This window comes from Budorcas taxicolor, chromosome 14 (assembly GCF_023091745.1).
Source record: "Budorcas taxicolor isolate Tak-1 chromosome 14, Takin1.1, whole genome shotgun sequence".
NCBI lineage: Eukaryota > Metazoa > Chordata > Mammalia > Artiodactyla > Bovidae > Budorcas > Budorcas taxicolor.
In genome coordinates, this window is record NC_068923.1 from 50,706,985 (window position 1) to 50,730,006 (window position 23,022).

The following is a 23,022-nucleotide window of genomic DNA, read 5'->3' on the forward strand; positions in this document are numbered from 1 at the left end:
TTTCTTGTGACTGCCTTCATTCAAGGAAGGAGGAGAGAAGAAAACTGAGAAACAAAGGTAAAAGTTTGATGCTTTTCAGTTCCACATTGCAAACTGTAGCTCTCTAGTCTCTACTTGAGGGTCTCAAAGAGATGATAATACATTCTAGCCCCTCTCTAAAGCATGAGCTGCTCTGTTCTTCTGTGTCTATATGGATTACCATGTCATTACTCTGGTAAGAGAAATAGGCTGGAAAGTGTTCCTTACCCTTATCTTAGCACACACCCCCCCCCCCCCCCCCGCCCCCCAACCTGACACACACACACACCCAGGAATCTGGCTTGTTGTGTGTGCATCCATCATTCTGGAAAATCTCTTGGAGGCCTTGCCAGCCCTATGCGCATGGACATTTCCTTCAAGAGCCAGCAGGGGTCAGCCGGAACACTGGCTGCTCTGGACACTTCTCTTGCCAAGACCAGGACGGCACAAGGAGGCACTTGTTGGTTCCCTGAGCTGAGACAAAGCCCTTGCTAAGTCTTTGGAGATGTTTTACGTGCCTTCTACCTTTTGGCACTGCCCTCCACTTTGTACCACGTATCCCTAAGCGTTCACCCTTTCCTGGGTTCACTGCCCTTTCCCATCAGCATCTAAGCCAACACCATAAACCATCCCTCTCCCCCGCTGGAATGGAGCTGTTCTATTTTAAATTTGAAGTTCTACAGTCACTAATTTTACAGTTTTATCCGAGTGAGTGTGCTATGGCTTCTCTCTTGCCATTCACTGACATTGACGTTAGTGGTGGGGAATTCCAGCCTGTGGCCTGGAGGGAGGGAGACCTGGGGGTGAGAAAGGTGCAGAGGAGAGAACTGCTGGAACAATCCCATGACCTGCCAAAGGGCTTCGCTGTCCTAGTCTGAAGAGAGTGAAGATCCCATGTGCCTCAGGGACGAAGCTCCTGTCCTTGCATTAGTAGTGATGGGGTAGCTGGTGACCACGGCCTGCCCCAAGGGTTGTGCATTCTGAGAATTGTCTGTCTTTCAGGACCAGCTACATAATTTGTGGAGTCCAGTGCAAGATAAAAATGTAGGTCCCCTTGTTCAAAGACTATTAAGAACTTCAAATCAGTGATCACAGAGCATTCAACGAAGCACAAGGCCGCTCTGAGCATGGAGCCCTCTGTGACTAGCCTGCAGGTCACATACCCATGATGTCATCTCTGCCCCAAACATACAAAGGAAAAGCTCTTCCTTGTCCTGACCCAGGGGATCCGTGTGAGGGTATCCCACATCTGACTTCTCTCCTGTCCCCAGGAACCAGGGTCCTGGAGAGAGAGAGACACACATGGGGGAAAGTGTGTGAGATCTTACTCCACAAATACTGGACATACACTGTTTTAGGCTCTGGAGATTCTGCAATAAACAAGTCCTCGTCCTCATGGGGCTTGAAATCTAACTGGGGAGGACAGCAGTCAACAAACAGGCAAACACTTGCTCTTAGTGTGTTGGATAGTGACAAGCACCTTGGAGAGAAGTAAAGCAGGGCAAGGGGGGAGGATGGGTATCAACGTGAAGGGATGGTGTCTGAGAGGGGCTATTTGAGTAAAGGCCTGGAGGGAGGGAGTCATGCAGGTACTTGAGAAGGGGAGCATTCAGGCAGAGTGTCTGGCAAGTGCAGAGGCCCTGAGGCCTGTCAGATTTGAGGAAGAACAAGAGGGCAGCTTGGCCGGTGTGGCTAATGGGGATTTGGAGGCTGTGCAGTTGGAAACGGGAGTTGCACTGAAGACTCTGGATTTTACTCTGGATCAGATGGAAGCTTTGGATGTTTAGAGCAAGGCTGGGTCATCATCTGACTTAGGTTAAATCGGGGGTCCCCGGCCTCCAGGATCTAATGCCTGATGATCTGAGGTGGAGCTGATGTAATAATAATAGAAATAGAGTACATAATAAATCTCCTCCCTGCCCCTCGCTGCACTGGTTTCTTCTATGAAAATCAGTCCCTTGTGCTGAAAAGGCTGGAGGCTGCTGGGTTAAAGGGCTCCTTCTGTACTCTGTTCAGAAGAGGTTGTGGGGACAGAAGAGTGAGAGTGACCAGTGTGCAGGTTCTTGCAGTAATAACCCACGTGGCTCTGACCAAGCTGCTCCGGGTGGAGGTGATGAAAAATGGCCAGATTCTAGAAATATTGTAATCTTAAAAGGAGAGGGGGCCAGGTTGGACTTGTTTATCACTTTAATCCTATTGCCAGACAGATGGTCTGGCCCATGTAGGTGCCCAACAAATGTGTGTTTAATGAGTTAATACAATTTAACAGAATTTTTTATAATAGAGATGTAAGATATATTTAAAGAATGAAAAGAGGCAGGAAGCCTTGCTAGTGTTTTAGAATTTTTTTTATCCCCACTGTGCTTCAATGAAGTCTTCAAAAATGTTAGTTCAGTTCAGATGAAATAAATTACATGTCTCAATGTGATAGCCTGTCTGCCCGAACATGCTGTTAAAATCGACAGTAAGACTATTTTTAGTGTGTGGTCTGTAGGTGACACTGTTTCTTGTTAGGGCTTCCTCTCCACCAGGTCATGTGTGCAAGGCCACTAAGGTAGAATGTTTTGTTTTCGTAAGAGCTCTTTTTTATTCTCTGTTCTTTCTTTAAAAACTTTTATTTTAAATTGGAGCATACTTGATTAACAATGTTGTATTAGTTTCGGGTGAAGGGACTCATCCATACATATTCATGTATTCATTCTCCCTCAAATTCCCTCCTCATCCAGACTGCCACATAACATTAAGTGGAATTCCCTGTGCTCTACAGTAGGACCTTGTTAGTTATTCATTTTAAATATAGCAGTGTGTACATGTGGATTCCAAACTCCCTAAGTCACTCTCTCTTCACCCTTCCTCTCTGGTAATAAGGTTGAGTGTTAAATGCAATTTTAACTGAACTTTATACTTGGTCTGTAGATAATTAGATTAGCTTCGCCAACAATTTGGTAAGACTCTCTTGAAATTATATGTACAAGACAAACATTTGAAAATGTCATTCTTCCTTAATGGAATACTTAGATATTATATAAAGGATCAAAAATTCATCTCAATTTGGAAATACAGCAGTGCTCACATGCTACAGAGGCCTTCACTGCTTGATGGCAATTTAAGTCTTTTCCCATGTGATTCTGGTATAAGTATGTATTTCATATATATGGGCATGCTAAGTCACCTCAGTCATGTCTGACTTTTTGTGACCCTATGGACAGTAGCCTGCCAGGCTCCTCTGTCCATGGGATTCTCCTAGCAAGAATACTGGAGTGGGTTGCCATGCCCTCCTCTAGGGGATTTTTCCAACCCAGAGATGGAATCTTCATCTCTTACGTCTCCTTCATTGGCAGGTGGGTTCTTTACCACTGGTGCCGCCTGGGAAGCCCCATATATATATATTTTGAGGGGGCTGTTATTTGTTAAGACCACGTAAAGTATCATTAGATTTATTTTCCATTTTGAATTTGTGCAGGGAGGTGGAAGTGCAGAAACAGATGGTGTAGGGAAGGCATATTCAGGGGAAGATGAGGCTGCAGTAAAACTTAAGAAACTGTGGGGTATCATGGGAAATTCTATGAGCGCTTTTCAGATGGCAAGTTTCCTTCAGCTGTGGGCCTTCTAAGCTGCTGGGCCATATTTCTCCACCCAGAAAGCTTGCTGAGGCCATACCACCTTGCAAGACTGCTTCCCCTGGAGCTGTGAAGCTGATTGGTTCTTCTTATCCAGTGCTCACCTTCCTTCCATGGGAGTTGGTCATTCCAGATGAAACCTGGCTAAAGTCAGACATTCTGAGATTCCTATCTTGTTAGACTTGAAGAGTCAGATGATGAAAGATTCCAGTGGACCCACGGCTTTTCTCAGAGTTGGGCATCGCCCTCCAAGATGGCTGGTGTCCCCTGGAGAGTCCCTAGGTGTTAGTGGAGCTGTGGATCTCCAAAGATGGAACCATGTTCTTCACAGCCTACCATGTGCCAGGCATATGCCTTGATGTGTCCCTCCTCTAGACTCACTTGTAGTCTGATTTTCCTCTTCTAGTACTGTTTGTGTTCGTTTCTTGCGTAAGAGTTTCCCACAATCCAGGGCTAGACAGCATCCTATCTTTTCATCCCCCCACCCCATCATTAACATACTTTTTGCCATCTTAAGGGTGACAAACTGGCTCTAAGAACTTCTAGGCCTCGTGTCCTCATTTAAGGCAAACAGGGGGGGCTGCTCCAGCTATGTCTGTTTCTTTCATCAGAGAAGTGCGCTTTACCATCGGCTCCCAGTGGACTTCCCCTATCACTGTCTCACCACTTCAAGCTAAAAGCAATACTGGGAAAATGAGAGTCTGGCTTTGGGAAGAAGAGGTTTGAGAATGGCTCCTGACTTAAGTAAAAGTCATTCAGTCATGTCTGACTCTTTGTGACCCCCTGGACTGTATCCTGTCAGGCTCCTCTGTCCATGGGATTCTCCAGGCAAGGATACTGGAGTGGGTTGTCATTCCCTTCTCCAGGGGATCTTCCTGACCCAGGGATCAAATCCAGGTCTCCTGCACTGCAGGCAGATTCTTTACCATCTGAGCCACTGGGAAACCCATATACCTACATATGATAAAGTTTAATTTATGAATTAGGCATATTCCAGAGATTAGTAACAGTAATGGGTAATAAAATGGAGTGGTTATAACAATATACTGTAATAAAACTTGTGATATGATCTCTCTCTTTCTCTGTGTCTCAAAATGTCTTGTTGTACTATTTTCACCCTTCTTGTGATGATGTGAGATGAATAAATGTCTATATATAAGTAAGATGAAATAAGGTGAATGATGTATTGTGATCTATGTGCGCGCTAAGTCGCTTCAGTTGTGTCCGACTCTTTGTGACCCCATGGACTGTATCCTGCCAGACTCCTCTGTGCATGGGATTCTCCAGGCAAGAATACTGGGGTGGGTTGCCATGCCTTTCTCCAGGGCATCTTCTGATCCAGGAATGGAACCTGGGTCTCCTGCATTGTGGACAGATTGTTTACCCTCTGAGCCACTAGGGCTTCTGACTTAGCCAACTGCAAACATCTGCCCCAGGGGCCACTCTCTCCAGCTGGATCATGTTCTTCCACACAAGCTGCCATAACATGTGAAAATTCATGTCATTTCATTGCATCCACTCGCTCTAGGGCCACCATCTCCCTCCTGTCTCTGTCGCTGCCTTTAACTGCAGCATCAGTGACTCCTGGCCTTAGCGTTAGTTGCTTGACCTCGATCACCTACCTGTTCACCCCGGCTCCTCCCTCACCCACTGCTCTCAGGTGACCCACAGGAGAGCCAGTGCTGGGCAGACATCTTCACTCAAGCTTGCCCTCTTCCTCCTCCTGCACACCTGCGTGTGAGTCTTGGAAGTCTGTCTCATCTGTCACTGTCATTGGAATCACTGGATTCATCCTGTGCTCCTGTGTCTCTTTAACCTCTGTCACGCAAAGGTCCCCGAGTTCTGTTCATCTTCTTTTGGGAATAACTCTCACCTCACCTTCTCGTTTCCCTTTACATAAACCTGGTTCCCCTTCAGGGCTTCCCTGGTGGCTCAGCAGTAAAGAATCTGCCTGCCAGTGCAGGAGACACAGGAGACTTGGGTTCGATTCCTGGGGTAGGAATCGAACGTTTTGAACGTTCCCTGGGGTAGGAAATGTCAACCCACTCCAGTATTCTTGACTGGGAAATCCCGAGGACAGAGGAGCCTGGCGGGCTACAGTTCTTAGTGTCAGAGTCGGACATGACTGAGCATGAACACAAGCATGAGTTCCCCTTCAATTCCTGATTTTCTCACTCCACTTCAGTCCATTCTCCAAACTGCCACAGTTATCTTTATGTAACTTGATTGTTCGCCCTTGACTAAAATGCATCCATGGTTCCTTATTGTTTGAGTATAACACAGAAGCGTGGCATTTGAATTGCATCCTGCCCAACCCGTCACTTTAATCACATTTGCTCAGTGTTCTTGCCCTCATGATTCAAGGTCTCCCGTTTCCCAGAGAGATCTCAGGGCTTTGCTGTGTTGGGAACGCTTGTCCTGCCTTTCTCCCTCAGGGACCTCCTCCTTGTCCTATGGACCCAGGTCAACAATAACCTCTCCAGGGCAGCTTCTCTCAAACCGTCTCATGCAGCTGCCTTTCCCCCACTTATACTGTTGGTATCACATTTGCAACATTGTTTTTCACCTTCACATCCATCTCCTCTAAGAGAGAACCAGCCTGTGATGTAGCTTCACATCTTTAATAGCTGTTGCAGGGCTTGGCATCATAGCAGGTGCTCTGAAGATGTTTGTTAAACAAGTATTTTTTATCTCCTGTGGGATAGCAATGGAGGAGGTTTTCTGAATGTTGTGCATTTGTTACATGTGTGGTCAGTATGAATCCTAAAAGTTCAGTTAAGAAAACTTCAGAGAATAAGTGTTTACTGCAGTGGAGAGCTCTTTAGCTTCCAGGATTGGAGGTGGTGTGTGTGTGTGTGTGTGTGTGGTTGGTGTTTTTAGAACAAGGCAATGGTTCAGCCCCGTGGGAGCAGATTGCATGAGACAGACACCCAGAATGGGGGAGATAATGCCAGCCAATCTGTCAGGTTTCATCATCTGCTGGTCTTGGGCTGGGAAGATTCCTAATATATGCCTCTCAAACCTAACATCTTGGGAGGGACCGCCTTCAATTTTCATCTTCTGCAGGTTGCTTATACAACTCACCTAAAAGTAATATTTTAAGAAAGCTTATTATTTATTTCAAGTCGAGTAAGTAAATCTTGGTGTATTGGATTTAGTAAGCATGGATTCTGATCATATCTGCCCTGGTAAGGAAATGTACCCGGCATGGAGAAGAGGCAGATCTCTTTTATAGATTACTTCTTAGCCAAGAAAAAACATTTTTTTCTTTTAATTTCACACAGCTAAAATTGCAATTATATAATTGTGAAAAAGCAGTTTTGGGGGTAGTCCATTTAAGACTCAGGGATAGAGGGAGCTGTGGATCCTGTCCCCCCAACCAAATTGGTGATTTTGTTTTGTTTTATCTGGGAAACCTACTTGCTCGTGGGTGTGTGCATTGGCAGATAAAGTGTGTGGGTTGGTGAGTTGTTTGTATATACTTACATGACTGTAGGTGAGTGAGAGTATGTGTGTGTATAGATCAGAAATTACAATAGAACCTCTTAAATTTAGAAAAATTGTGAAATGGCATAACTCATGAATAGACATCCATCATACATAAACATATATACTGCCTTTCTGTACTGTTAGTGTACAGATAGGTCTCCTTTAACAAATATATAATATTTGAAACACATTATGTTTTAAGTGAGTTAGATGTCTTTCCTGAACACTGTTTATGTTATTAATTTTCTTTGCAGTGCTCCCTTTTCAAACATGTTACAAAAGTAGTCTTCAATCAAGGTTTAATTACTGTTATTTTCAAAGCAGTTGGATCTGAAATAATGAGGCTTTACTGATATTTTCCTATTCTTTAGCCATAGAAGTTAATGATAGTTCTTTCCATCAAGTGGAAACGAAGTAGAAGATAAGCAGTATAAATAATTATGTCTTAGGTACTTTTCTAGAAAATATTTCATCTTCTGGTCCAACTGGAAAAATAAGCAATTGGTAATTCCTAATGAGTTGGTACTATTCAGGACTTTTTTGAGGTGACCTTCCATTTTTGAGATAAAGAAATTCTGATGGGATTAAGCAGATCATCTCTTCTGCATTCCATATATGGCTTTGTGTGAGAAAGAACAAGATGGTTCTAAGTGGGTAACTTGGCAGAAATATTGGTGATAGATGATTTTATGGGAGACAGTGTGTGGGATAAGAGTGAGCTTAGCCTTAAACGTAGAAATCTGGCCTCTTTGGACCTAACACCAAGAAAGAACAGTGTGAGTTTCCCCATATTGTTGTTCCAAAGGTGTGGCAACAATATCAAAAGCAAAAATCCATTGTTGGAACAATGTACCTCAAGTTGAAGCCTTCAAGCATGGCTTTCAGGTAATGAATTAAGTCCTGATTTCGGATGAAGGAAGGCTTAATAGCTGGTAGGTGACCTTTTATTATTATTTTTTCTTTCACTTAAAAGATTAAGCTGTATTCAGGATAGAGTTGGAGAGAGAACAAAGAGTCAGTAAGTTAGCAGCATAGTCTATTGAGTCATGAGAAAATAGAGGCTGTGCACACACAGAACAGCTCTGCTTGGCTTACACACAAGTCTGTGCCTTAAATGCCAAAGGTGCCATCACTTCTTCCCTCTCTCCTTTTCTCATTTTATCATTGATATTTTCCTATCCTTTCAGTAGGTAAAACTTCCTTGCCTTTCTCCCCTGAAACTGCTGCGAACATTACCTATGGCCTCCACTTTGCTAAATCTAAAGCTCAACTCTCTGCTTTGGTCTAACTTGACCTTTCAGCAGAGTTGACATACTTAATGACTCTCTTCTAGCAAACACTTTCTTCTCTTGACTCCCAGGTCCTCACAACTCCTTGGTTGCCCTCTGACTTCACTCATGGGTCACTCTTTCCCAGACGCTTGCTGCTTCATTTTCTCTTCGTGGATGTGCCGAGGACTCAGACCCTACAGCGCCTGTTCTTCTCAACTTGATTCCCTTTCCTGGAAACCCCATCTGGTCTCATGTGCTCACAGCTCCCACGTGGACATCTCTGGCCCACGTCCCTGAATTCCAGACCCATGCAGTCACTCATCTCTTGTGTGTGTCTACACTTCAATCATCACCTGTCTAAATGCAGACTCTGGATCTGGCCTCAAGTCCGCTTCCCTTGGAGTTACTTGTATCAATTAAGGACAACTTCATTCTTCCAAGTGCAGGAAACATCCCTGACTCTTCTCTTTCCCTCACATTTTACCTCTAAGCTTCAAGAAATCATGAGACCCAGGTCTTATTACACTTCTCACCACCTCACTGTTACTCTTCTAGTCTGACCCACCAGTGCCCCTTGCGTGGGTTATTGCAGCTGCCTTGTAACTGGTCTCCAGGCTTCTGCCCACTTCTCAGTTGGCTCAGAGAGTAACTGGCGTGAGGTCGTTCAGTACATCGGTCAGATCACGTCACGTTTTGGCTCCAAACCCTCAGCGACTCCCAGTTTCCCTAAAAGGCCAAAGTCCTTCTCTAGACCTGAGGGGCTCTGTAAGATCTGACCTTTCTGCCTATACCTCCCTGGCTTCCTCTCCTATTAAAATCCTTCACTGCAGGTACAGTGGCCTCTGCTTTTCCTTACACATTCCAGATGTGATCTGTTTCCATTTTAGGGCCTTTGTGCCTGGTGTTCCATCTGCCTGCAATGTCTTTGCCCCAGACATGTGTGTAATTAACTCCTTCATTTCAAGCCCTTTCTCCAGTGTCACCTTCTTCCTCATGACCCTAATGACTAGTGCAGTCTGTTCCACCCCAGCACTCCTTATCCCCCTCTTATTTTTCTATAATACTTATCATCTATTAACATACTATATGGTATGGTTATTTACTATGCTTGTTTTTAAGAATAATTCTTTATTTTCGGCTGTGCTGGGTCTCCACTGCTGGGCAGGCTACTCTCTAGATGCAGTGTGTGGGCCTCTCATTGTAGGGCACTCGGGCTTCAGTAGTTGATGCGTGTGGGCTCTGTAGTTGAGGCTCCTGGGCTCTGGAGCACAAGCTCAGTAGTTGTGACGCACAGGCTTAATTGCTCTGAAGCACGTGGGATCTTCCTGGATGAGGGATCCAACCTGTGTCTCCTGCATTGGCAGATAGATTCTTTAACCACCGAGTCTCCAGGGAAGCCCTATTTTTTATTGTCAGCTTCTCCTACTAGAATGCAATCTTCATGAGCACAGGGGCTTTTGGCTGTTTTGTGTCCTAAAGTCTGGTGTGGTTGATGGCACAAGTTCTCAGTAGCTATGTGCTGAATGAATAAGAGAAAATTGTGGATGCTGGGAGCTGTGGGCTGGCTTTCTCCCATGTACTGAGACTTGTTCTGTGTCAAGCCTTTTTCCCCTTAAGATCTCAATTTCTGAAGTGTTTGTTGTGGGAGCTGGGGCTAGAGTGAAGTCTCCCTTGGGATAATTTCTGGGAGGAGGAGGAAAAAGAGAAGGGAAAGCCTTTCCTGCTATTGCCATAATGCATTGGCTTGTATCAGCTTGAGTGATGGAGCCAGGTAATCAGCGGGCCTGGCCTGGTCTGATATAGTTTGTATTCTGATGTTTTTACTTAACATTATCTCATGAGTACTTGCCCCACTTTTTCTTTTCTGTTTTTTATGAATATATTTTAACAGCTACATATTTAAAATATGGTCCTAATGACTCAGCCTTGAAAGCTGACATGTGTAAGCATGGGGGTGATCTTGGATTGCTTTTAAATATTTATTTTTAAAAATGTCTCTTGCTTTCATTATTTTAAAAATAATTTTTATTTACTTTTGGCTGTGCTGGGTCTTCATTGTTTCGAGGGCTCTTCTCTCGTTGTGGCGAGTGGTGGCTACTCTCTCGTTGCAGTGCACAGGCTTCTCACTGTGGTGGCTTCTCTTGTTATGGAGCTCAAACCCAAGGGCTTCAGTAGTTGCAGCTCTTGAACTCTGCTGCTGCTGCTAATTCGCTTCAGTCGTGTCTGACTCTGTGCGACCCCATGGATGGCAGCCCACCAGGCTCTGCCGTCCTTTGGATTCTCCAGGCACAAGAGTACTCTAGAGCTCAGTAATTGTGGAGGAAGGGCTTAATTGCTCCACAGTATGTGGGATCTTCCCAAATCAGGGATAGAACATGTGTCTCCTGCATTGGCAGGTGGATTTTTTTTCTTTGTTTCCTTCAAACCACTGAGCCACCAGAGAAGCCCTAAATATTTTTTTATTTGGCTGCATGGGGTCTTAGTTATGGCATGCAGGATCTCCGAACTTCCATGCAGTATGTGGGATCTTTAGTTGCAGTATGTGGAATCCAGTTCCCCTATTAGGGATGGAACTTGGGCCCCCTGCATTAGGAGCATGGAGTCTTAACTAGAGTTTGGTTCTCTGGGTGATCCTGGCTCCAGCCCTTCCCAGCTGTGTGGCATGAGGCAATTCACTGAACTCATGCTTAGTTTCCTCCTCTGTCAAATGGCAATAGTACCAGTGCCTGTAGAGGACATGCATCTGTCACAGAAACAGGGTTATTCTGGAGAAATGAGAGTTTGCTCTTAGAACCTTTCTGTTCCCTGTCAACTTCAGACCAGCAGGATCAGTGATACCTGGGGGGCTGGTCAGTAATAGACTCCGAGACCCCACCCAGACCTGCCCAACCCGAATCTGCCTTCTGACGAGCTCCTCAGGTCTTTCCTTGCACACCGATGTCCCAGAAACAGTGACTTCAAACACTGGCTGGGACGTAACCAAAGACTGCCTGATGCTGGTTTTGTTTTGGAGCAATTCTGCCTTTGGACCAGTTAGAAACATACTTCTTGTCTGTGTCAAGCAAGCTTTTCTAGTATTAATAAGTACCTGTGGGATCCCAGGCCCTTCATGGGACATCTCTGGGCTTCAGCGCCCTCATCTGTGATGTGAAAGTCAGAAACGAGTCATTTCAGAAGCAACCTGCCAGCTCTGGCCTTCTGGGATTCGGTTCTCCTCATCAATTCATATTTTACTGAATGGTGGTGGTCTAGTTGCCAGGTCCTGTCTGACTCTTGTGACTCCATGGGCTGGAGCCTGCCAGGCTCCTCTGACCATGGGATTTTCCAGGCAAGAATACTGGAATGGGTTGTCATTTCCTTTTCCAGGGGATCTTCTCAACCCAGGAATCGAACCTGGGTCTCCTCCATTTCAGGCAGATTCTTTTTTTTTTTTTTTAATTTTTATTTTTACTTTAATTTACTTTACAATACTGTATTGGTTTTGCCATACATTGACATGAATCCACCACGGGTGTACATGTGTTCCCAAACATGAACCCCCCTCCCACCTCCCTCCCCATAACATCTCTCTGGGTCATCCCTGTGCACCAGCCCCAAGCATGCTGTATCCTGCATCGGACATAGACTGGCGATTCGTTTCTTACATGATAGTATACATGTTTCAATGCCATTCTCCCAAATCATCCCACCCTCTCCCTCTCCCTCTGAGTCCAAAAGTCCGCTCTACATATCTGTGTCTCTTTTGCTGTCTTGCATACAGGGTCATCATTGTCAGGCAGATTCTTTACTGATAGGGAGTTTTAAAAGACTAGGATTTCTTTTGGAAACTGGATAAGAGTACAGCCTTGGAAAAATGTTCACAAATACTCTTGTGGTGCAAGCTAACCATGCCAGAGGGACTGGTCTTTTCTAAATCTTCCAGGTGCATCTTACTCTGTTTTAATATCTTGCTTGACAGCACTCTTAAGAACCAGCAGGATTTGGGTGCTTTTGGTAGAAGCTACTCTACTTAAGTAATCATTAACCTTTTTAGAACAAAAACAATGGCCCTTAAAATGATCTATCTTTCAGTGACATAATTGCTTCATAGGCTATATATCAGAGAATACAACTAATTCTAAAAGATTAATCTTGTAAAATGCAGTCAGTAATCATGGTCTACTAGCCTGGAAGGGATCCTAGAAAATAGTTCTTATTTTATAGACCAGAAAAATGAAAAGGATGGTGCCTTTCTTGAAAACATGTCCATGACCACTTTTGAGATTTCCAACATCTTTCTACCAGCAACTAAATGGAGGTCAAACTTCTTGGGCTGGTTGATAGTCTTGACTCATGTTGGTTTGGCTTAAGATTATTTGCTGTGTACCGAATTGTGTTCCCTCAAATTCCTATCTTAAAGCCCTAACCCTCAATGCATCTGTATAAGGAAGTAGGACCTTTAGGGAGGTAATTAAGGTTAAATGAGGTCATAAGGGTGGAGCTATAATCCATTAGGACTCATGTCCTTATAAGAAGAGGAAGAGACACCTGAGAGCGCTCTCTGTACACACAGAGAAGATAGGCCACATCAGGTACACCGTGAGAGGGTTGTTGTTCAGTCACTCCATTGTGTTCAACTCTTTGAGACCCCATGGACTGCAGCACACCAGGTTTCCCTATCCATCACCAACTCCCAGAGCTTACTCAAAATCATGTCCATTGAGTCAGTGATACCATCCAACCATCTCATCCTCTGTTGTCCCCTTCTCCTCCTGCCCCCAATCTTTTCCCAGAATCAGGGACTTTTCCAGTGAGTCATGTATTTGCATCAGAAGACCAAAATACTGGAACTGCAGTTTCAGCATCAGTCATTTCAGTGAATATTCAGAGTTGATCTCCCTTAAGATTGACTGGTTTGATCTCCTTGCTGGAGATTAGATAATATGGAATATTACTCAGTCATAAAAAGGAACACGTTTGGGTCAGTTCTAATGAGGTGGATGAACCTAGAGCCTATTAAACAGAGTGAAGTAAGTCAGAAAGAGAAAGATGAATATCGTGTATTAATGCATATCTGGACTTCCCTAGTGGCTCAGATGGTAAAGCGTCTGCCTACAATGCAGGAAACCCGGGTTCAATCCCTGGGTCAGGAAGGTCTCCTGGAGAGGGAAATGGCAACCCACTCCAGTATTCTTGCCTGGAAAATCCCATGGATGGAGGAGCCTGGTAGGCTACAGTCCATGGGGTAGAGAAGAATCAGACACGACTGAGCGACTTCACTTTCACTTAATGCATATGTATGAAATCTAAAAAGATAGTCATGATCCTACTTGCAGGGCAGCAAAGGAGATGCAGGCATAACGGACTTCTGGACACAGTGGGATAAGGAGAGGGTGGGATGATTTGAGAGAATAACATTGAAACATAGATTACCATGTGTAAAATAGATAGCCAGTGGGAGTTTGATGCATGACACTGGGAACTGAAAGCTGGTTCTTTGTGACAACCTAGAGGGGCAGGATGGGGTGGAAGGTGGGAGGAGGTTCAGGAGTAGGGGGATGGATGTATACCTGTGGCTGATTCATGCTGATGGATGGCAGAAGCCATAATAATATTGTAAAGTGATTACCCTTTAATTAAAAACATTTTTAAAGCAAGAAACAAATGGTGCTGGTCTGTCACAGTTCCTAAGGGAAAGAATATTAACTGTGCAGGACAGAAATCTCAGAATGAAGACACCTGCATGTGATAGTATCCAGATTAATTTACTTGGAAGGGTAGAGAATGAGAGTCTTCTGTATAAGTGATTTAGCGATGGTTTACAGAAGCTTTATGAGGAACATTACTATGTAGTAGAAAGGGCACCTGGCTGGGAATTTAAAACTTTGAGTTGGGGTTTGAATCAAGATCCCGCTTATCTGTGGCTGTTTCGCCTTGGACAAGTCACTCTCAGAGGCTCAGGGTCAATATTAGCAAAGTGAGGAATGAATTGCCAGTGCTGCCTCATGGGAGTGTTGTTAAAATTCTGTGAGGTAGATTATGAGAGAAAGCTCTGGAAGATGCAAAGCCTTTAAGAGTGAGAGCCGGGTTAACCATTATCAAGGTGTCCTTGTTGAGTCATGGTCATATGACCCCCAGAGATGCAGGAGTTAGATTCATAAAGAAATTAAGGGATCATGTAATAAACTCCCTAATTTCACATGCAAAAACTAATGTCTGAAGAAACGGACTTATCCATCTGGTTTAGATCAAGGGAACTCACACTGGGAGCTTGGGTCCTTCCTCACTGAACTGAGATACTATGTTTACAGAACAAAGGGCCACAGTGAGCAGGAAACCTGCAAAGCTTCTGCCTTTGCAGAAGGTAACCAAACAGACTTCACCTGGCAGAATGGATGATTAGAATAGTACAGTTTCCAGAAACACAGAACTTTGTAGATAATGTTAATGGCTTCCCAGGTGGCATTAGTGGTAAAGAATCTACCTGCCAATACAGGAGACGTGGGTTTGATCCCTGGGTTGGGAAGATTCCCTGGAGGAGGGCATGGCAACCCACTCCAGTATGCTTGCTTGAGAAAATCCCATGGACAGGGGCGCCTGGCAGGCTACAGTCCATGGGGATTGCAGAAGTCAGACACGAGTGAAGCAACTTAACACGCACACACAGATAATGTTAAACTTATTTTGTGAAATGATTCTTTGGAAGTCATTTTGAAGAAGAATGTGATAAAAAGCAATCACAGTCTGGTAAGGACACAGTTTACAATGGCATTTATTCAAGGCTTAGATTGTAGGGTAATATTATATCCTAGATTATTTGACAGACAGGGGTGTGGGTTTTTAAGGCAAGTGGATTAGATGGAGATGCCCAGAGAAGACACTGACAAGTCAGCAGCTCTCAGCAAAAGAGGAAAATGAATGATTGTGTCAATGATGTGATGGAGAGATTGACAGCCTAGTTCTTGAACTTGAAATGATTAAAATGCTAATTCTGGTAATCCCACATGCTTACTGAGGAAGGAAGGATAGAAACCTGTTATAAGGCACTGCAGTTGCAAGTGATCTGTTAACTTTAAAGTATCTTTTACTGTGGGAAGGAAATAACAAAGATCAGAGCAAAAGTAAATGAAGCAGAGACCAAAAAGACAATAGATAAGATTAATACAACTAAGAACTGATTCTTTGAAAAGATAAAATTGGCACACTTTTAGCTAGACTCACCAAGAAAAAGGACACAAAATCAGAAATGAAAGGAAATGTTATAACAGATATTACAGAAATAAAATCATCAGAGAATATTATAATCATACACCAACAAATTTGAAAACATAGAAGAAAGGTATTAATTTCTAAAAATGTACAGTCTACCACAACTGAATCATGAAGGTGAAAATCAGAATAGACTGATTACTAGTAAGGAGATTGAATCAGTAGTCAAAACCTCTCAACAAACAAAAGTCCAGAACCAGATGGTTTCACTGGTAAATTTTCTAAAATATTCAAAATATATAAAAGAGGAAAGAACACTTCAAAATTCATTTTATGAGGCCAGCGTAACCCTGATAACAAAATCAGACAAGATGCCATAAGAAAAGATTACAGACCAATATCCTGATGAACATAACTGCAAAAATTCTCAAATTCAGTATTAGCAAACTGAATTCAACAGTACATTCAAAAGATCATCAGTTCAGTTCAGTTGCTCAGTCGTGTCCGACTCTTTGTGATCCCATGAATCACAGCACGCCAGATCATACACCACCATTAAGTGAGATTTATCCCAGGGATGCAAGGATGGTTCAGCATCTGCAAATCAATTAATGTGACACAAAACATTAACAAAATGAAACATAAAAATCATCTCAATATCTACAGAAAAAGCCTTTGACAAAATTTAACATCCATTATGATAAACTCTCAACAAATGAATTAGAGGGAAAGTATCACAACATAATAAAGTTTATATATGATAAGCCCATAGCTAACATCGTACTTAATGGTGAAAAGATGAAACTTTTCCCTCTAAGGACCAAGACAAGGATGTCCACTGTCACCATTTTTATTCAATATACTATTAGAAGCCCTGACCAGAGCAATCAGGCAATAGAAAGATATGAAAGGCATCCAAATTCTAAAGGAAGAAATAAAACTGTTACTCTTTGCAGATGACATGATATTATATGTAGAAAACCCAAAAGATTCCATCAAAAAATTGTTAGAACTAATAAATTCAGTAAATTTTCAGGGTACAAAACCAAATTTAAAAATCTGTTGGGTTTCTATATGCTAATAATAAGCAATCAAAGAAATTAATTTACAATTCCATTTACAACTACATCAAAAGAATAAGATAGCCAGGAATAAATTTAATCCAGAAGGTAGAAGATCTGTACTCTGAAAACTATAAGATATATTTTTAAACTTTATTTATTTTTAATTGAAGGATGTTTGCTTTACAGTATTGTGTTGGTTTCTGCTAACCATCAACATGAATCAGCCATAGGTATACTCATGTCCTCTCCCGCTTCAACTTCTCACCTACCTCCCTCCTCTCCCATCCTAGGTTGTCACAGAGCTCCTGTTTGAGTTCCCTGAGCTATACAGCAAATCCCCATTGGCTATCTATTTTACATATGGTAATGTATGTTTCCATGTTACCCTCTCCATACAACCCAGCCTCTCCTTCCTCCCCTCCACTCTGTGTTCATAAGTCTGTTCTCAATGTCTATGTCTCCATTGCTTCCCTGTATATAATTTCATCAGTACCATCTTTGTAGATTCCATATATATGTGTTAGTATATGATATTTGTCTTTCTCTTTCTGAGTTATGTCACTCTCTATAATAGGTTCTAGGTTCATCCACCTCATTAGAACAGACTCAAATGCATTCACTTTTATGGCTGGGTAATATTCCATTGTATACACGTACTGCAGCTTTATCCATTCATCTGTCAGTGGACATCTAGGTTGCCCCCATGTTCTAGCTATTGTAAATAGTGCTGCAGTGAACATTAGGGTTCATGAGTCTTTTTCAGTTTCGGTTTCCTCAGGGTATATGCATAGGAGGGGGATTTCTGGGTCATATGGCAGTTTTATTCCTAGTTTTTAAAGGAATTTCCATAGTGTCTTCCATAGTGGCTGTATCAATTTACATTCCCACCAACAGTGCAAGAGGGTTCCCTTTTCTCCACATCTTCTCCAGTATTTATTGTTTGTAGACATTTTGATGATGGTCATTCTGACCTGTGTGAGCGATATCTCACTGTAGGAAAACTATAAGACACTGATGAAAGAAACTGAAGGTATACATCAGTGGAAATATATGCTTTGGATTGGAAGAATAATTATTGTAAAATTGTTCATACTACCCAAAGCAACCTACAGATTCAATGCAATCTCTATCAAACTTTCAACTGTGTTTTTCATAGATATAGAACAAACAATCCTAAAAGTTGTATGGAACCACTAAGACTCCCAGACAGTCAAAACAATCATGAGAAAGAACAAAGCTGGAGGTATCATGCTTCTTGATTTCAAGCTATATTACAAAGCTACAGTAATCAAAACAGCATGGTATTGGCAACAAAACAAAAGCACAGACACATAGATCAATGGTACAGAATAGAGAACCCAGAAAAAAAGCCCATGCCTCTGTGGTCAAATAATTTAAAACAAAGGAGCCAAGAATGTGTTGGGGAGAAAGGATAGTCTCTTCAGTAAATGGTAATAGAAAAACTGGACCACTATCTTACACCATACACAAACTTTAACTCAAAATGGATTCAAGACTTGGATGTGAAACCTTAAGCCATAAAACTCCTGGAAGAAAACAGGTGGTAAGCTCCTTGAGACACTACCCCACACTGATCAGGATGGCTGTTATAAAAATAATAATATATACAAGTATTAAATCATTATGTCGTACACCTGAAGCTAGACAATGTTATGCCAGTTATTTCTCAAAAAACATCCTTTTCTGTTAAGATTTCATGGTTCATTAGGTGCAAGAATACTTTGTTATGGAAATAAGAAATATGAAGATGAAACATGGATAATAACATTTTCAGATGGGAACTTATTATATTTTTAAAGAAAACATTTGGTGGAAAGGTTCTGTGATTGTGGCAAGGCATATGTCTCAAATTAAGGATATGCCTTGCTAGATATATGAAGAGCTATGTCTTTAAATGACTTAACAGGACATTTTCAAGCAACTCAGCACTTGGCAGATTTAATTTTGACAAGCAGGAGCAGGTGGGTGGCTCAGGCTTCTCAACCTTCAAGAGATGACCCTGGATGACTTTGTTTTTTTCCTGATAGTTGCAAGATAAAATAAGATTTAATTAAGGAACTTGGAAATGGTATCTCCGTTGTTCAGGTGAAAGGGAGAGGAATGTGTGACAAATAGAAAGAAACAGGTGTAATGAAAGCATGGGATGATGTAAGCCCTGGGAAGTACACTTGCAAGGTGTCCTGGGGTTGGTGGTAACTTGCAAGAACAGTTTCTGTTTAGACAAAGAAATGAAATGCAACCAGCAATAGTGCTTGCACATGTACTTCTGTAACTTCTAAGTCTGAGATCTCTTTTCTGTTTTTGTACAGCTGAGTGAAAGATTTCAAGGCTGAGGGAAGTCACCTCCCTGCAGGCTTGCACCTTTTGAGAGCTTTGAGAGGCTTTAAATGCTTTGAAAAAATATGTAACTGTTCTGAAGTTGTTTCAAACTGTAATCATCTTGACCTCATCTTTCATTTTTTTTTTTTCCTGATGATTCTATTTTCTTCCTTCGTGCCCTCCCCCTCCCCTTCTGCTTCCTCTCCTCTCTTTTCCTCCCCGTCTGGGTAAAGTTTCTGGCACCTAGCTTGTTTGCCAGGAAAAAGACAACTGCTTGCAAAGGAGATATAACCCTTTCCTGCATGCTCACTGCATTGGGCTCTGACCATCTTGGCTGGGGTGGGGTGGACAGCTGGTCAGTGCAGGGGTTCCTGGGCTCCCACAAAGGGAAATGCCCCTCCTTGTACCGCGTACCCCTTTTTCCAAGATTGTAGGCCAGATCAGGGGTTACAAGAAAGATTTTGAAATCTTTGAAGTCTGCCTATCTTTCCAAAAAAGTGCTTTGGTAGGTTAATCATTGACTTAACATTTTGTACTTGGGAGCATATGATTATGGGCACATAATGTACTCTGTTGCTTAGCTTCTCAGAAAAAAACTCTCTGCTGCAGTTTGGGGACACATGCAAAGCTGCGGTCAGTGACTGCTGGGAGGATCCGTATGGTGGACTGAACAGGGTTAGAGTGAGGTGTTTGATTTGCTTTTGTTTGTTTGGTATAAAATTTTATCAGCTTCTCGTATATTTACATTTCACACTGAGTTTATGAAAGTTTTGTAAATCAGGATAAAGTTGCATATGTTAATGTATGTCCACACCCCCATTTGTCTTTAAAAATTGTGACCCTTATTACATTTGTATTGTTTTCTTCTTTCACACTGCTTTCTCCCACTGTTCTTAGATATTTCCGTGAGTCTATCTGCACCTATGAAAGAGAAAATTAACATTAATTAGTTTATATAACACACAGAATCATAACTATTTAAAAAAGGTCACTTCAGTTCTTACCTTTCATTTCATTTTTATTTTGCTTCCTCCTCTTGCTATCTTCCCCTTCCTCCTCTTCTTACTCCCCTCTGCTTCTCTTTCTTGATATCTCTCTCTCTTTCTCTACACACACACACACACACACACACACACACACACACACACAAATATTACATTTATTTTTCTAAACCTTGATCATTTGATTAAGGTGGTGTTTTCCAGACTTTGCCACTGTAAAGTACTATTTTTCTCTTTGCAGTTAAACAGTTTGTGAGGAGATGGTTTACAACTGCATAAATCTCCTGTTTGATAGTAAATTTGCACCCACTCATGTTAGCATCTACAGATAATTTCCCACTTCCATCATGTCATTAATAAATGTAGATGAAATGATGGAGACAGAAAGTGAAAATGGATTTTATCACAGATTATGTGTGACACTCACTTTACTGTCCTACAGTATATCTTATAGATGATTTATGTAGCCTACAGACACATAATTTCAACTGTAATGTAAGAGGAATGGAAGAATAGTGATTTATAAAAAAAGTAATATGCATTTCAGTATGTGAATGCGTTGGTACTTCTTCACGAGAGGACACATTGAAGAAGTTGGATGTGGCATCTAAAACATATGCATAGGATTTAGACCATTGTAAATAGGGTTTCACCTACATGAATGTGGGGCAAGAGCCTTGGATGTGTATGATGTCTTATAGGATGCAGAAGAGTGCTTTGCCCCATGGCACCAGCCCGCTCACTTCAAGACATTTGCCGTCTCTGGTCTGCATCCACTGAATGGCTTTGGGGTCCTCTTACCATTGAGGCAATAAAATAACCCCCACAAATGTCCAAAATGTCCCCTGGAGGTGGTGACATTGGTTGAGAAGCACTGTTTTAAGATTTCTCATAAGCACAGATTGCTGCCCTCCATCAAAAAATAAACAAATAAAGCAGCAGCCCATATGTTGTTTTTTCCTCTTAGCATTCTGTGGTAATTTTGTCATCCCTCACCTGTTTGCTTTAGAATTCTCTATTTGCATCTTACAGGTCTTGGGACCCATGAGACTTTTCTATTTCCATAGATACATAATGTGTTGATTTGAGGTTTTGGAGAACAATATCAAATAGCACGACCTACCCAACTGACCACTTTGTGGGGTTGAATACAGAGATTAACATCCCCTTCAATTAGATCAGAAAGACAAGAGACGTTTCCTGGAACTCATATTGAGGCTCTAAATGTTCCACACATTTTTCCCCATCAAGTTTTGCAGGTGTCTTTAACTACACTATAAAAGTTTTTGCTACTGAGTGTTCCTGAATGAGGATTAAAAACTGGAACAGAAATGTGATTAGATTAACAGGGAGGTCTGATTTGGGAAGGCTGTCTTGTTACATTGTTTGTTTGTTTTTAATAGGAAACACTTCAGGAACGTGCATGCCATCCTTGCGCAGGGGCCATGCTAATCTTCTCTGTATCGTACCAATTTTAGTATATGTGGAGCCGAAGGGAGCACTGTCTTGTCACAATGAAACAGGAAATGTTATAAACAAGTGCTTGGGTGACCAGCAGTCCAGTAGTGGAGCACCAGACTGCTGCTAATCTGATAAAGGATGTTTTGACAAAAGAGGGCCTTGATAACCTGGTTAATGAATCTGTTATAAACAATAACAATGCAGTCTAAGGAGTCTTAAGGGCAATTCTGTTTGATCTGAGGGGATTTTGTTGACTCAAGTTTAGATAGACCTACTAACAGGAACATGCTCTGTCACTATTGGTTATCATTGGCATAGTCCTTGGACCCACTGTTTCTCTCTCCATCTCTGTCTCTCTTTTGCTTTTTCAGACCTCTCATAATTTTTTTCTTAGGTTTTTTCATGTTCCAGTTTTTCAAACTTGATGAGTCTGACGTCTTAACTGAGCTGACCAAATGGTCTCATGACTTTGTGCTCTATAATTATATTTACATGGACATCCCTGGTGGTCCAGTGGTTACGACTCTGTGCTTCCACTGCAGGGGGCTTCCACTGTGGGTTCAATCCCTGGGTCAGGAAGATCCCTTGGAGAAGAAAATGACAACCCAACTCCAGTATTCTTGCCTGGGAAATCTCATGGACAGAGGAGCCTGGTGGGCTGCAGTCCACGGGGTCGCAAAAGAGTTGGACATGACTTAGCAACCAAAAAACAAAAACAACAACACTAGGTCATCAGCAGAGAAAGAGACTGGAAGTGCCTGCTAAACGAGCATGGGGTACATTAATTTTGTGGTCTTTTAGCTTTATGGGTTTTTCCTTTGTCCTTTCAGGACGTTTTATGCAACCTTCCCTTGTTGAGAATCTCTTCCACAGGAGTGCTCCGGGGGTGTTGACCCGGGGCATTACTGCTTTGGCTGGTGGTAACATGACAAACTGGCGTGACAAGACAAAAATGAATTGATTATTTCAGCTGTGTTTGCTGGGCATCTCATTCACAATAAAAGAGAGGCAGAATGTGTAGAAATGGGAGCACATAGCTCCTCATTATCCCTTTGTTGTACCATCCATTCAGCAAATGTTTATAGAATCCCCTTTATGCTTCCTAGTGGGAGACCAAGAAGCACAGTGGCTGGGTTCCCATGGCTACGACAGGAGGCAGGAGGCGGTGCAAAGAATTCGGGATGAGGCATTAGGTGGCCTGGCTTCCCCTTCAGTGCCCTCTCTTACCAGCTATCATGTCTGAACCTCAGGCTCCTTACTAAATACTTGATTTGTCTATAGTCCAGTATGACTGGAAAGTGAAAGTCAAGGGAAATAGGAAAATTTGAGTATTATAAAAATTTTTTTTAAATTATGAGACACTGGGCAGCTTCTTTTGAGACCTGGGAGTCTTGGGTACAAGGGTGACAGCCAACTGTGGTAGCTCCGTTCTGCACCACCCAGGGCTGCCAGCCCTTTGAATGAGGGTGGAGTGGACCAGGCAACAAGTCCTATTGTCTCTTCAGCCTCAAAATGTCAGCACTGAACTCATCACGTCTTAACCTTGGGTTGAGGCCAAGTCCTCTCTGGC

General features: G+C 42.5%; 1 non-coding gene across 1 annotated transcript; it reads right to left on the reverse strand.

The window, feature by feature from the left end:
* Positions 1-21,386: 21,386 nt before the first annotated feature.
* Positions 21,387-21,493, reverse strand: LOC128059691 (U6 spliceosomal RNA). Its single transcript, XR_008200619.1, has one exon. It is a non-coding gene; the product is annotated as a U6 spliceosomal RNA (small nuclear RNA).
* Between the last annotated feature and the right edge of the window lie 1,529 nt (positions 21,494-23,022).